At 30.4% G+C, this 13,602-nt stretch overlaps 1 protein-coding gene across 1 annotated transcript in view; it reads left to right on the top strand.

Annotated features, from left to right (window-relative positions):
• Nucleotides 1–7,258: 7,258 nt before the first annotated feature.
• LOC116767751 (uncharacterized) overlaps nt 7,259–13,602 on the top strand; it is a 39,991-nt gene continuing 33,647 nt past the window's right edge. The window contains exon 1 of the mRNA XM_032658221.2: nt 7,259–7,383. The gene's annotated coding sequence lies outside the window, so the exon portion shown is untranslated. The remainder of the gene's footprint in view (nt 7,384–13,602) is intronic.

A 13,602-nucleotide genomic window follows, 5' to 3' on the forward strand; every position in this document is an offset into this window, starting at 1 on the left:
GTGTGATAAAGGATTTATAAAAGCTAATTCCGATAATATACCTGATGTGGATATATTTTAGATTATTCATAGAAATTTTTATAATGCTATGACTTTTAAAGTTACGATTTGGAGTTGAGTTAAAAAGAAAATTTATTGAATTCTATTTATTCAGTTTATTCGTATACATAAATAATTATTGATTACTATATTATTATAAAATCATTACATCAAAATGATTTTCACAACAAAAAAAAAATTATGTTGTTTACGTTTAACATCTTGAGGAACTTTTAAAAATATTTTTCGGGGCTTGTTTTTGTATTATTCGTATATAAGCAAACACGATAACTTTTTATGTTCAGCATTTTTAATATATTTAACGAGATACTATCGGTTAAACGTCAAAACACTGTATCAGCCGTGTGTTACAATGAGGAGAAATTTACATTGTGACGTCACACGCACTAGGGTTTGCTCGGGAAGTATCGATGTGTTTTCGGTACTGTAAAAAAAAAGTATACCGAAAGTATCAAGTATACCGAAAAAAAAAATTGTTTTGTTTTAAAACTTATATATGATCTTTCCACTTATCACAATTTTTTTTAAAAAAACCTTATTAATAAGATATTGTCATTTATTAAAAAATAAGCAAAACCTAGTAAATCCACTAATTTCTTGGAGATAGGTTGAAATCAATAAACAAACATACACGTAACAACATTTTTAAAAATAATTATTGTGTTTATTATAATTACCCCGTATAAGTTAAAAGTAATGAGGTATAAAAAATTAGGAACTTTTCTTACATAGTTATTAGACATACGATGATTCTAAAAATCAAAGCTAGTAAATAAGTTAGTATTAGTTCCTTACTGTGTGGCCACAGTCAAGAGCGGCTTGGGCCGCGGTGAGACGAGAGTCGCTGCGGGCAGGGTGATTTGCGGTGGTGTGTCACAGCTAGACGCGCGGTAGAAACAAAATTATTTTTTTTGGTCGCGCGATGCCTCAATATATCCACCGATGAAGCCGCGCGCGCCGCTCTGAGCTGTGGCCGCCTCGATACTCGTTAGTACATTTGTTTCACTCGCGCACCGCGCAGCCCGTCGCCGCCGCGTGCGGTGCGTGTCTCCCGCGCCGCAGGTCGCACCGCGGTTCGCGTCACCGGTAGCTATGGCATACTTCATAGGTTGTCTACCATTTGTTTTTGCCGCTCGCCGCTTACCGCATCGCAAACCGCGCCGCAATCGCTAGATTGGCCACACCGTTAGATTTTCATTATGACGTTTAAATCTTTAACTATATTTATCAGGCGGTAGAGCTTAGCCATGGTCAAGTAAATACAGCTCGAACACGGGCTGCTCCGACCGGGGAAGTAACATCCTCTCACAGAAGATCGGCCTGAAGTAGTCGTCAATGACTGCGTATCGACCGAGAAATGAGAGAGTTAGTTGCCCTTTTCCTTTTCCCAAACTTTCCCTTTCCTTTTCTACAATCGAGATCGGCAACGCAGCCGCAACATCTCTTATGTTTCAGATGTCCATGAGCGACGGTGACTACCTTCAATCAAGTAGGAAGTCTCAGAAAAATGATTTAGAATTTCAACTAGATTTATTTTATTGATTAATTTAAAATGCTTGTTGTTAATAATACTCAACAACAATTTCAGCTTATTTTGAACAAAACATAACTTAACCATGTTTCATGTACAAGGTTTACGATTGACAACAGTTGAATAATTAAATCCAATCTTGCCATTGCATGATAACAAAAGGATAAAGTCTGGGAAGTTTAGAGTCGGGTCAGCTTCCTCATATTGTATTATTTATTTACTTGAATATTAATTTATAATGCAAACATGGAGCACAAAAATGTTAAAAAATCAACTTTATTAACAGGTAATTTAAGGTTGATTTTATTCTGTAATTTTCAAATTACTATAAAAACCCTTAGAACTGAACCCTTGAAAAAAGAACTTTTTAACATTATCCAATAATTATTGTAAAAAAGATTTATGTAATGCTTTAAAATATTAATATACTATAGTGTATAGTTCTGCGATAACGACGTAATACACGAAATAAAATATTTACTCATATATACATATGTCGTCACAATCTACTGAAAGATTCACAATCTTACGATTTTATTTTTAGGCTTATGTCATAAAATGCGGCACAACTCTTCATCTATAAAAATTGTTTTATATTCTTTGCACATTTGAAATTGAAATACAAAATAAAAAAAAAATAATAAATAAAGTCGGATATTCCTTTTTATCAATAAATTCTCTATCCGTTTGTCTCTATCATATCTGTAAGTTAAAATATGTAGAAAATAGCTTTTCTACATTCTTATCAACAAAATTAAACTTAGACCCAGTATGACCGATCAATGTTAAATAAAGAACGTCTTGTTAAAGGGCTAGATGGACTGTAAGATGTATCGAGTGTCCCACCACGTTCTAATGTCTGTTTAAATGTGTTAACAAGACATTAATATAAACTCCTGCTCTAGAGCTCCCACAAATGGCTAACGGCATGTTTATCTGTTGTATTGTCAAAACTCAAATGTCCAATCCCACCCTTGATTTTTTGTAGCCATAATAACAGCATCTGTTTTGTCATTTTCGACCATTTAATTTGAATTTATTAATAAGGTGAATTAATATTTTTTTTCATATGATTAAAAATTTTGTGGCCGCCTTTTCTGTGACATTGCAAATTAGGTACTCTTTTCATCACTCATAACTTGAACACAATTTATCCCAATGAATTGACAACACGACTTTGACAGGTTACACACTTAGTAAAGTAGAAAAGAAGCTTTTTGTGTGCCAAATCTATGAAATCAGCGATATATAAAATTTGGTCGCATTAGCTAACAAGTGACGTATTGGGGGATATATACGATCAAGGGATAATATGGTGCATCCTAGAAAAAAAGGTCGTATTAAGTTCTATAGCTTCAATTTGGTCGTCTTATAACAAGAACGAATAATTTGGTAGCCGGTCATTTAATAATGCCCTATTAATTTTTCATCGTGGGACGTAAATATTTTGACAGACAATTGTATTTTTGAACGTTCGTTAGTAAGTGCCTTGTTTAGATTTAACAAACAGAGCTTGATGAAACTGGGTCTTAGGGTTTTAAATAACCGTAAGAGTTAAAATAAATTCAGTCATCGTATTTTCAAAGTTGTAGAATTATCATACTTGACCTGGTTATATTTAAAAATACGTTTGAGCCAAACTGAGCATGGTCAATATATGTGTATCTTAGTAAAAAATGCCTGAATTTGAAATTAAACACTTCACAAATAAACTGAGTATAAGAAAAATTCCACGCCAGTTCACAGAGAGGAATTCCGGCCTAACACTTCCATTTTCTTTGTAATTATGCTAGTTCAGTAGGGTATATAAGAATTTTTTACTTCGCCCATTCATACTTACCTTAACTTTAATACTTTAATTGTATCTACAATAAAAAATTAATGTAGAACAATATATGGAAGTTACAGACAAGGCAATCGGTAGCAAGTGAATACATTACAAAAGATTACTTTCAAAAATGTTGAGATTCCTTTAGTGCCCTGTAGTTTATGGAAATATTGAATTTAAAAACACATATATACTAAACGGTCGCATATAACTACTACCTATAATTACCTCACTGCGGCGTGAAGACAATTAAATTTTTAACTTAAGACAGCTTCATTGATAAAGCTGCAAGGTCGCTAGTACTGTCTCTGCAAACATTGAAGACCAATGTCATTAGTGTGTCATTATTTATAAAACTTAATTAAGTATATAATAAAAGGACAATAAGCTACTAAAATATTGAAACAAAACTCATAAATTCGTTTTAACATAATGGAAATAAAAAGATTATACAAATTGAATAAGTTTTATAAATTGACTTTGTCCGTACTAAGAGTTCTTTAGTTTCTCAAGGTAATGCTATTTATTACTTGAAGGAGCCGGTGAAGTTGGCGATAAGTAGATAACTTGCAACTGCCGTAAACTATTGAAACCTTTATGAGAAGTAGATACGTATGTATAAACATATGTACATACATATACTGCCGGCCAAAAGTTTGAGACCACCCTCATCAAAGAATAAAAACGAAGCAAGAGGTTTTATCAATAATGAACATACTTATAAATACTTCCTACACATACCTCAAGAAGAAAAAAATAATAATTTACATTTAAAATGCCGTTAATATTTAAACAGATTTTTCATCAAAAAACCCTTCCTTGCATTTTATTACTTTTTTAACTAGTCTTGGCATACGACCAATCAATTTGTCGATCGTTTCTTGTGAAATATTGTTCCAGCTTTCTTGTAAAGTCTTCCACATGTCTTCTTGCGAGGAGGGGCAACAACTGCGTACATTTCTATCAAGCTCTACCCACAAAAGCTCGATCGGGTTGAGTTCCGGGCTCTGAGGGGGCCACACCATGTTTTTTAACGCCCCTTCTGTTTCTGTATCTTCTAAATAACCCCTGCATAAGGTAGAGTATCATTATCTCGTTGGAAAAAAAAAAACTATTTCAAATTAATCTTACGCCAGACGGAACGGCATTTTGTTGTAGTATTCGTTTATACTGCTCCTTTTTCATAATTTCTTCGACTCGTTCCAAATCTCCGGTTCCATAGCCCGAGAAACATCCCCAGACCATAATGGAACCACCACCATGTTTGACGGTTGGCACCACACAGTCTGGCATTATCTTTTCCTCGGCGCTACGTCGAACGAAAATTCGTCTTTTCGATCCAAATATTTCAAATTTGAATTCATCTGTCCAAAGAATTTTTTTAAAGTCTTCTTCAGTCCAGGCTCGATGGGTAAAGGCCCACTTCATCCGTTTCTTTTTGTTTTGTGGCCTAAGTAGTGGTTTTCGAAGGGCAACGCGACCAAATAAGTTAGCATCTCTCAATCGTCTCTTTACTGCAGTCAGTGACACATGTTTAGGTCGGGATTTGTTCACTTCTGCGCGGATTTGTGGTGCTGTTAGGCGTTTATTCTGCTTTCTGGTAACGACAATAAATTTATCCTCGCTACAAGTGGTAGCTCTCGGCCTTCCCGATCGCAAACGATCTCGATAACTGCCAGTCTCCTTATATCGGGCTATTGTGTTATGAAAACAAGTTTTCGACAATTTAAGTTGAGAGGCAATCGAGCGTTCAGATTTGCCTTCGTTGTGTAAAACAACTATGGCACAACGAGTTTCACTGCTAATTTCGCGCACTTTACCCATATTAATGTCTTTACTTTAACAGTGACGAGCTCAGACTAAACAAGATTTAACTTTATAAAAACTCAGGTAAAAAATATATTTAGGAAGCTAAAATAATCCTGAATTTCTTTTAACTTGAAACAAAACCAAAATATTTAGTAATGAGCAGCTCATAAAAATATTACAACGACTCTACCACCTGGTCCCTGCGCGGCACTCATTAATGTTTTGTAACAATAGACATTTATAGCAACATAACTTATAAATATACAAAAATAATGACAATAATTAGTAGTTTAATAACAATAGAATATGCAGGCATTCAAATTAGCTATTTATCATATGCACTTTTGAAATATTTTGTTGGTGAAGAAGATTTTTTTTATATTAATAATTTTTATCTAGTATCGGGATTAAAAAATTGGGGTTAAGAGTAAGTAACTTCCCACCCCCCCTCTCTTAAAAGTTATATGCAGTCGTTTAACGAGCATTTGCTAAACCAGCACCGGTTTTTTAAAAAGTATTTTTACTAATATTTATTATAATGTACTGACGTTTAAATTATACCGATAATTTAATTTTTTTTTATTAAAGGCACAAAAGGCCAACTTAATGGAAGGTAGTCACGGTCGCCCATGGACGTCTGCAAAATGAGGGTTGTTGCGGATGCATTGCCGACTTTAATTATGGAAGAGGGTTAGGAAAGGAGTAAAAAAAGGGGTAACTGGTACTCCCACTCATCGGAAGAAAAGCAGCCGCTTAAGATTACTTCACGCCGATCTTCTGTGAAAGGTTGGTAGTTCCCCGATCGAGCCAGGCCATGTTCGAGCTGTAGGAACTTGACCACAGCTAGGCTCTACCACCTTAATAAATATATATATGACCTTTGTTTCACTGCATTTACAATTCGAGTCGTTTTATCTAATTACTGGATAAGTAAAGAAATACAATTTTATGGTAATCCAGACAGACTTGACATTTGTGTATATTTCGCAATGTCACTTGCGTCATAACTGTTCGCATTGAAATTGTTTTCACATACTTAACAAATTTTATAATATATTAGCTTCAGCCCACGGACTTCACGAATCTTCTAAACCTGATATAATTATTTATTTACTCAAGAGAAACATATTTTTGATTGTAAAAATTACAAATTATTTGAGTCCATGAATAGCAATAGGCAAAACAGTTATGTACCATAGGAAATAACAGATTTTAGGAATCAAACCTACATATATATTCCATCTAGTTACATTCTTTTTAATACGTCCTAAAATATTATTCTCTGTAAAGGTCTTGCGACAAAAGATTTGGACTCCTTTAGAAACTACTTCACAATTGTTTCAGGGTACAAAAAAATACAAGCACCTAAACTGGGAATTGTTTTTCTAGTTTCTTAATAAATAATTTGGTTCAAATTCACATTTTTAATTTAACTAGAAATACCTAGCTTCTACTACTACTACATCAACTACGATAACTAGATGAATATAGTTCAAGACACTGGATAGTGATATAACTTTTTTGTGAAAAGAATAATTGTATTTTTAGAACCTCTCTTCTCAAATAAATGTCTCGTGTATAAATAAACAAATAACAAATATTTTTTCCTTTTTATATAATAAACATTAATGAAAGTTTAAATTTTATAACAGGCTAAGATAAATAACTAAAAACTATATAACATTTTTAATACACTGTTCCACAAAATTGCAAAAATAATAAAGAATTTATTATCGAATTTAGTAATCGTTAGATAGTTTTCACTTGATTTTCTTTATCTAGACATAACCTAACAAATATAAAAAGTATTTTAATGACTTCTAAGTCACTTAAAAACAAAAGAGTTTTTAGAAATATGCCCCACTTGCTGTTCCTTATATATTCTAACGTAGGATTTTATTATGAATATTATTGAAGAAAAGGGATCTTAAATAAGGTTATAAAAATCTATTACATATCAAACATCCCTAACACAGTCAGTGTATTAGGAATCCACCCACTCTGTACTACGCCAGTACTTCTTAGCCGTCCGTGAGGGACGCACGCGAGTGCGGTGTTGTACTTACGTTAAAAGTTATATGAGTACGCATAAGTGGTAACAATTATTGTGTTTTTTTTCTGTGTGACGGTGAATTAATTAATATTTATTGTTGGGGTAAGAATTTTATTATTATTATTATTATTAATAGTAATGAAACTATTGATATCAGTTGATACGTATATACATATTGTATTTGGCATTATTTTTTATTAATAGCTGCAATCCAAATTGTTTCATAAATTAATAAATATAAAATAATAAAAAAAATAACAAGCATCTTAGGTTTTATTTGTGAGGTTCGATAGATTATTTATAATAAAAGAATACAAAAAATGAATGAAATCGTTTAATAGTTATAATCGTTTTAATTAATAAATATTAATAATAAAAAAAAGTTGAATTTATCTGACGACATACAAAATTTTTGGTTTTCTGTGAAATTTCTGACCAACGTGAATCAATTTGAAGGATTGCTTCCTCATTGATATATAAAAATTATATGAAATATTTTATATACAAACAAAACTGTCAAAGTAGTGTAATCAGAATGAATAAGTGGACAAAGACACTCGCCTTAAGTCATGTAAGATCTTCAGATATTTTTTTAAGTAGTTACTAAAACATCTCAAACGTTTTACAGAATTATATGAATAAGTTCAAATTATTCGAAAGTATTTTCAATCATAAACTCCGAAATTGTTCCAAAATATGCTAATATATTCAAGTAAAAGAAAATTAGAAACGGTATTTCAAAATTGAATAAAGATGAAAACGAATGTACATAGTTATACATGTTTGATTATACTACGGTGTTAACGTAAAACTCAGAAATTTTCATTGTAAAATTTAATTTATAGAAGTGAAATATAAAAATATTTCTGAAAAGATTTTCCTGTGCATATTAACGAAATATCAAAACTTATCACACTGTAGAAGGCGAACTGATACTTTTAAAATATACATAAATAAAACTAAAATACATATAATATTCTTCAAAAAAGCCCATTTATACTTACTACATCGAAAAGTAAAAAAAATATATTTTTATTTTATTTCCCTTAAACATTGTAAAACAAACCTACCCAGGCTAAAACAATGTTTCTAAAACTTAGCGTGTGTTTTTTATATGTTTTGCAAATGCAAGTTGAGTAGGAAAAGATGTTAACCGTTAAAGAGTGTTTTAAGTTTTATGTTGCGGTATAAAAAGGTACGCTCAAAGATGTTGATACTTGGTAACGAGTTGTTTGTAAAGTAACAAACCTGAAATAGCAAAGCTCAATCTTGCGTACATAATTTGAGACTTCAGAAAACAAATGGAGGTATATAAGTACGTGTTCTTCTATGCTTCTATAATAGAAAAAATTTAAATAATTTTTTTAGTCACCGTAAAATATCTCAGTTATTTGTACAGTTTCAATGTCTATCTAAACAGTAATTGTCCAATGTGTATTGGTCCAAAATATCCGAATAAGTCTGAATTGAATATATCTAAATCGAATTATTTATAGTTAATTTTGCTTTCGAACACACTTGCACATATAGCTTCCATATTAATTTGGATAAAAAAAGGAAATGTTACTGACAAGACAAGGGCGATTGCTACTTTTTAATTGGGAACAATTAATGTTCAAAAGGCAAAAAACACTGATTGAAATAACAACGCAAGTTATTTGATAATGAAAATAAAAAACTTATTATATACTTCACCTGTTTAGAACTTTGGTACAACTCCACTTGATTTATTGGGTCGTTATTTTTATTCAACATTATAGAAAACATGTGAATATTGAAGAATGTTTTTAAACAAACAACCGATTAAATTTTCAATTAAAAAAAAAAAAAAAATTAAACATCACAAAAATTTATAACATGCACTCAATAAAACAACAATTAGTTTATTTTATTAAAGCAGATTTTTTTTTAAAGTCTCGTAAGACAATAAACGGAATAATTACAGAAACTGGAAAGGAATGATGATAAAACCAAGAAAAGTGGGTTCAGAATAAACCTTAGGAAGATCAAAAATACTCATTGATGTTAACTAAAGTATAATACTTTGATAAAAAATACAACCTTTCGAGAGTGAGACTTAAGAACCCGCTTTGAGAATATTTATATGAAAGAAAAAATGAAATGATTCCACAATTTCCAGTCTGTAAGAAATCTTAGAAGATACATTTCCCAGAGCATTAAACTTTATGAAATATTTTTTTATATAATTGAAAAATTCATCTGAATTAACTATCTCCCATATGTATCTTACAAAATAGCAATATATTTATTTAAAAATACTCTTTGTTTCGATTTCTATTTTTGGTAATATTACAGCTTAAGAAAACCGCCAACATATACGTGAATTTTTATAATTAGTGAATGTCTTTGGTAATCAATGTAATTAATTTGACAGAGCATAAAGCCAAACAGTTCAGAGTGGCTCCTGATTGTAAATAACAGATGTTTCTGAATTATTAACGTATAAATTACGAATTCGGTATAAATTTAGTTCTTTTTCTCTTCGTCGTCGTTAAAATACGGTGAGATGACCGAATTTTAATGTCTATTATATTAAAAAGCTTGAACGATTTAAAATAACGACACCGGGTTTCAAATGGCACTTACTTTGAACTTATTAGGAAATATTCAAATTCTGTCAAAGTTTCTTTTAAATTTTTTTTCTTTTTTTTCTTTTTTTTCTTTTTTCGCATACCTTTAATCTGGGATAGGAGGAATTCGAGTTTATAATGTCATATAATTAAAACTAACTAATCACAACATTAACTTGACTACATATAATATATTCAGTGAGAACTTTCTTAGTTTCTGCATATTTTATGTGTACTTTATATACAGAATATGGAATTGTACAATTTTCTTAAATAAAATGAAAATATTGAGTAATTTGTTAACAAGCTTCATACAGAGCCGGCTACGTTTTCTATTCGGGTTTATTTGTTATGTGCAAACAGTACGTGTTTTGTGGTCATTTATTTCACGGACAAACGGGATGTGGAATAATCCTCTTTGAAGATTAACTCTGAGAACAACAATATCGGGTTTAAAAGCGTATAAAAAATATCTCCAATACTAAACTAACCGGCAATGTATTTCGCAAGCCCAGTAGCAGATGCTACAGTCATCGGAACTGCTGTAGAATAAACCTGAGCCATCTGCTCTTTTGCTCTTTAAAGCACTTGAAATAAATACGATTTTTTTTTTAAATAATATTTTTTTTTGTTTTATATCATGGACATAATATCACAATAAGGCTTGTAACTGGTAAACAAAATTTTACTATGTTGTTAACGATTTTATGAACTCCTGTTTACGATTCCTGACTGTTATCACTTTATTTCGAGAGTGTTTGTTTCGATTAAACTGAAACGCGTACTTAAGTTCGCCAAAATATTACAAAAGCTAAAATATTACAAATATAAGGTTTTTTTACAGTTTTTTTTTTAAATATAAAATTAACTTTAGAATACAATATATTGAATTTAACTTTAAAATATGTATAGATATATAGAAGTGTAAACGTGTTATACTGTGTCACTAAAATTATAGTGATAATATTTCGTTTGAGTTTTTTATGAAGTACATGTGTCAAGAATCCCGGCCAGGCGGGGTCTTTTGTCATTGCGTTCCGGAACACGTCCCATTTAGAAGATGTTTTTCGATGTCAAATGGAACACTATTTTGTCTAATGTTTATCATTTCTCTCGTTTTACGCTTACACAAGTATTCACTTCTGTTTTAACCGAAATGTTTAATGTCTAATCTATATGTGAGTTATTTATGCTTAACAATATTTAAAATCACAACACAACAAACCTATTATCGTTTTTATCTGAAGGAATATACAACATACATTTGCGTCGCAGCCGTAGGCTTAAGCTAAATTACGCCATCTAGCAACAAAGCATTCGCGTTATTCACTTAGGGAATTTAAATATTTAAAGCTTTCTTAAAAGCAGAAAAGAGTCGCTGCGTCTATAAAACCTCACGAACGCTAAAGCACATTTAAATACAATAAAAAATTTAAAGAATTTATTATCTCATACAGTAGACATATTTGCGTAATCAGATCAACAAATTTATAATTGTCTTAACTCATGAGCAGTACTTTAAATAAAAAACGGTCATGTCCATGTGTCTATTGCAAGAACTAAATGTTTCAGTATATGAATATAGTAGCAAATTTTACATTTGAATTACTTTAACTTTTATATTACTCAGTGGAAGAGACAAGCGACCGAAAATATCATTATAAATATGACCGATTCGTAGAAAAATGAACCAATAAAATATCATGACTTGTATTTGTTCTAGCATCAGGCTGCTCCACCCTTTATTTCGATAAGGATCCCGTTTGACGGTCTCACAACGATGTTGGGAGTATTGTATTCTGTTTATGAATAGTGAAAAAAGTATCTGAGATTTTTAATATAACTACTAAAAGTTTATACTACGAACAGGCCTTGATCCAGTGATTAAACTAATGTTTTAAATAAATTCAAATTATATACGTATATATATCTATATATATATATATATATGTATATATACATATCACTATATATATGTATATAGTAATATTCCATCACATATCGGTATTCAACTAATTAAGAAAAGATACTACAGTTTTTTTGTTTTAAATTAAAAATATCTCGTAAGAAACATGACTTCTATATGATTAGTTTTGTATGTCCATAACTAAGTTAAAACAACGAATTAGTGACTTATACATTCAATTTCACTGAAATTATCAATGTATAGATTTTTGAGAACAATATAAAAATAATAACAAAATTTCCAAAAACTTATTACAAATATTAAAATAACTTATAAAGTTGAATGTATCAGGTTAAAACTTTAACTATAAACTGTAGCGGAATAAGAAGCCTTAAAATTTACCCGAATCCAATGCACGGTGAGTACATAGAATATCCAATTAGGGGAGACAGGATGCTTTTCTGAACAAGTTTGCTTGCAAACGACATGAAATTGATGAGTTTAATAAATTGTAACAGCATAATAAAGATTGAGTCTCTGAAGTAATAACATAATATTAATATGATCTTCGAGATACATTCTGTAGTATAAGAATTAATTAATTAGAAAGAAAAATATTTTGTAAAAAATTATCATGTACTATTGATCTACAAATTTAAATAGAAAATTCCCACAGAAACAAAACTCATCGTAACTTTATGACTTATGCTACAAATATTATGTCTAAGTTGTCTATTTTGTTTAAAGTTATAAATTAATGAAAGTCAAAGTTTGGTCGTAAATTTGAAATTTTAAATAAGTTTTTCAGTTTCGTTTCAGCTAGCGTTTAAATTTATTTGAATTTGATTACCTAATTAAAATGCAACTTCTGTTTACTACTGAAAATACTTAATCAAAACCAACTCCTTTGATTAAAAATAAAATAAAGAGACTTGAAATTAATCAAAAATTACTTTATGTATTACATACATTGTGTTAATGATCAGTGTAAACATTTGAAGAGTAAATTAAAAGTAAGACGTTTTTTTTTTAAGTAACACATTTTCATAATTTATAATTAATTATTCATGTTTACTTTAAAACCAGTTATTCACTTTTACTATCTTTTCGAAAGTAACATTATCATAATTTGTATTCTTGAAAAAGTATTAAAATTTATTACGGTTAATATGGTATATTTCATAGTATAATTTATATACAGTTTTCGTTACAGTAAGTTTTGACTATTGATAAAATTATAATCTCACTGCTTAAACGATTTCCTATACTTTTGAATCTCTCACTAACGGAACTCCTTCACTTTTGTAAGAATACCTACATAGAGATGGCTCTGGCTTTTTGAAGATCTCAAAATATTTCAACTTTTTAAACAGATTCTGAGTTTCAGAAAAGGTTTTGTTTCTTGATCTATTTATATGTATGTAAAGCCCTTCAGATGAATACAATAGATTACTTTATTGACATACAAACTATCTTAGGTCTTGTGACAAATTTTTAATGATTATGATAAATCTATTGCTCAACAGAAATATAGTCCATTATAATTCAAATATTGTAGACTAAGTAGAGTTCGCAAATTAAGGTAATTTAACATGACAGCACTGTCAGCAAAGTAGAAACTTCTTAATCCGAAGTCGCTGCATACATTTGTTCATTTATAATTTTGTATTAAACTATATTCTCAAAAGGTATTTCACACCGATTTACCGTCCAAAGAAAGAAAGATGTCACATTTCAATCATACAAAGATGAGACCCTGCGCAGGGCAATTATAGAACACCCATTAGAGTACAAACAATGCCTCAAATTCGATAGCGATAGAAG

The sequence above is a fragment of the Danaus plexippus genome (assembly GCF_018135715.1).
Source record: "Danaus plexippus chromosome 9 unlocalized genomic scaffold, MEX_DaPlex mxdp_24, whole genome shotgun sequence".
NCBI lineage: Eukaryota > Metazoa > Arthropoda > Insecta > Lepidoptera > Nymphalidae > Danaus > Danaus plexippus.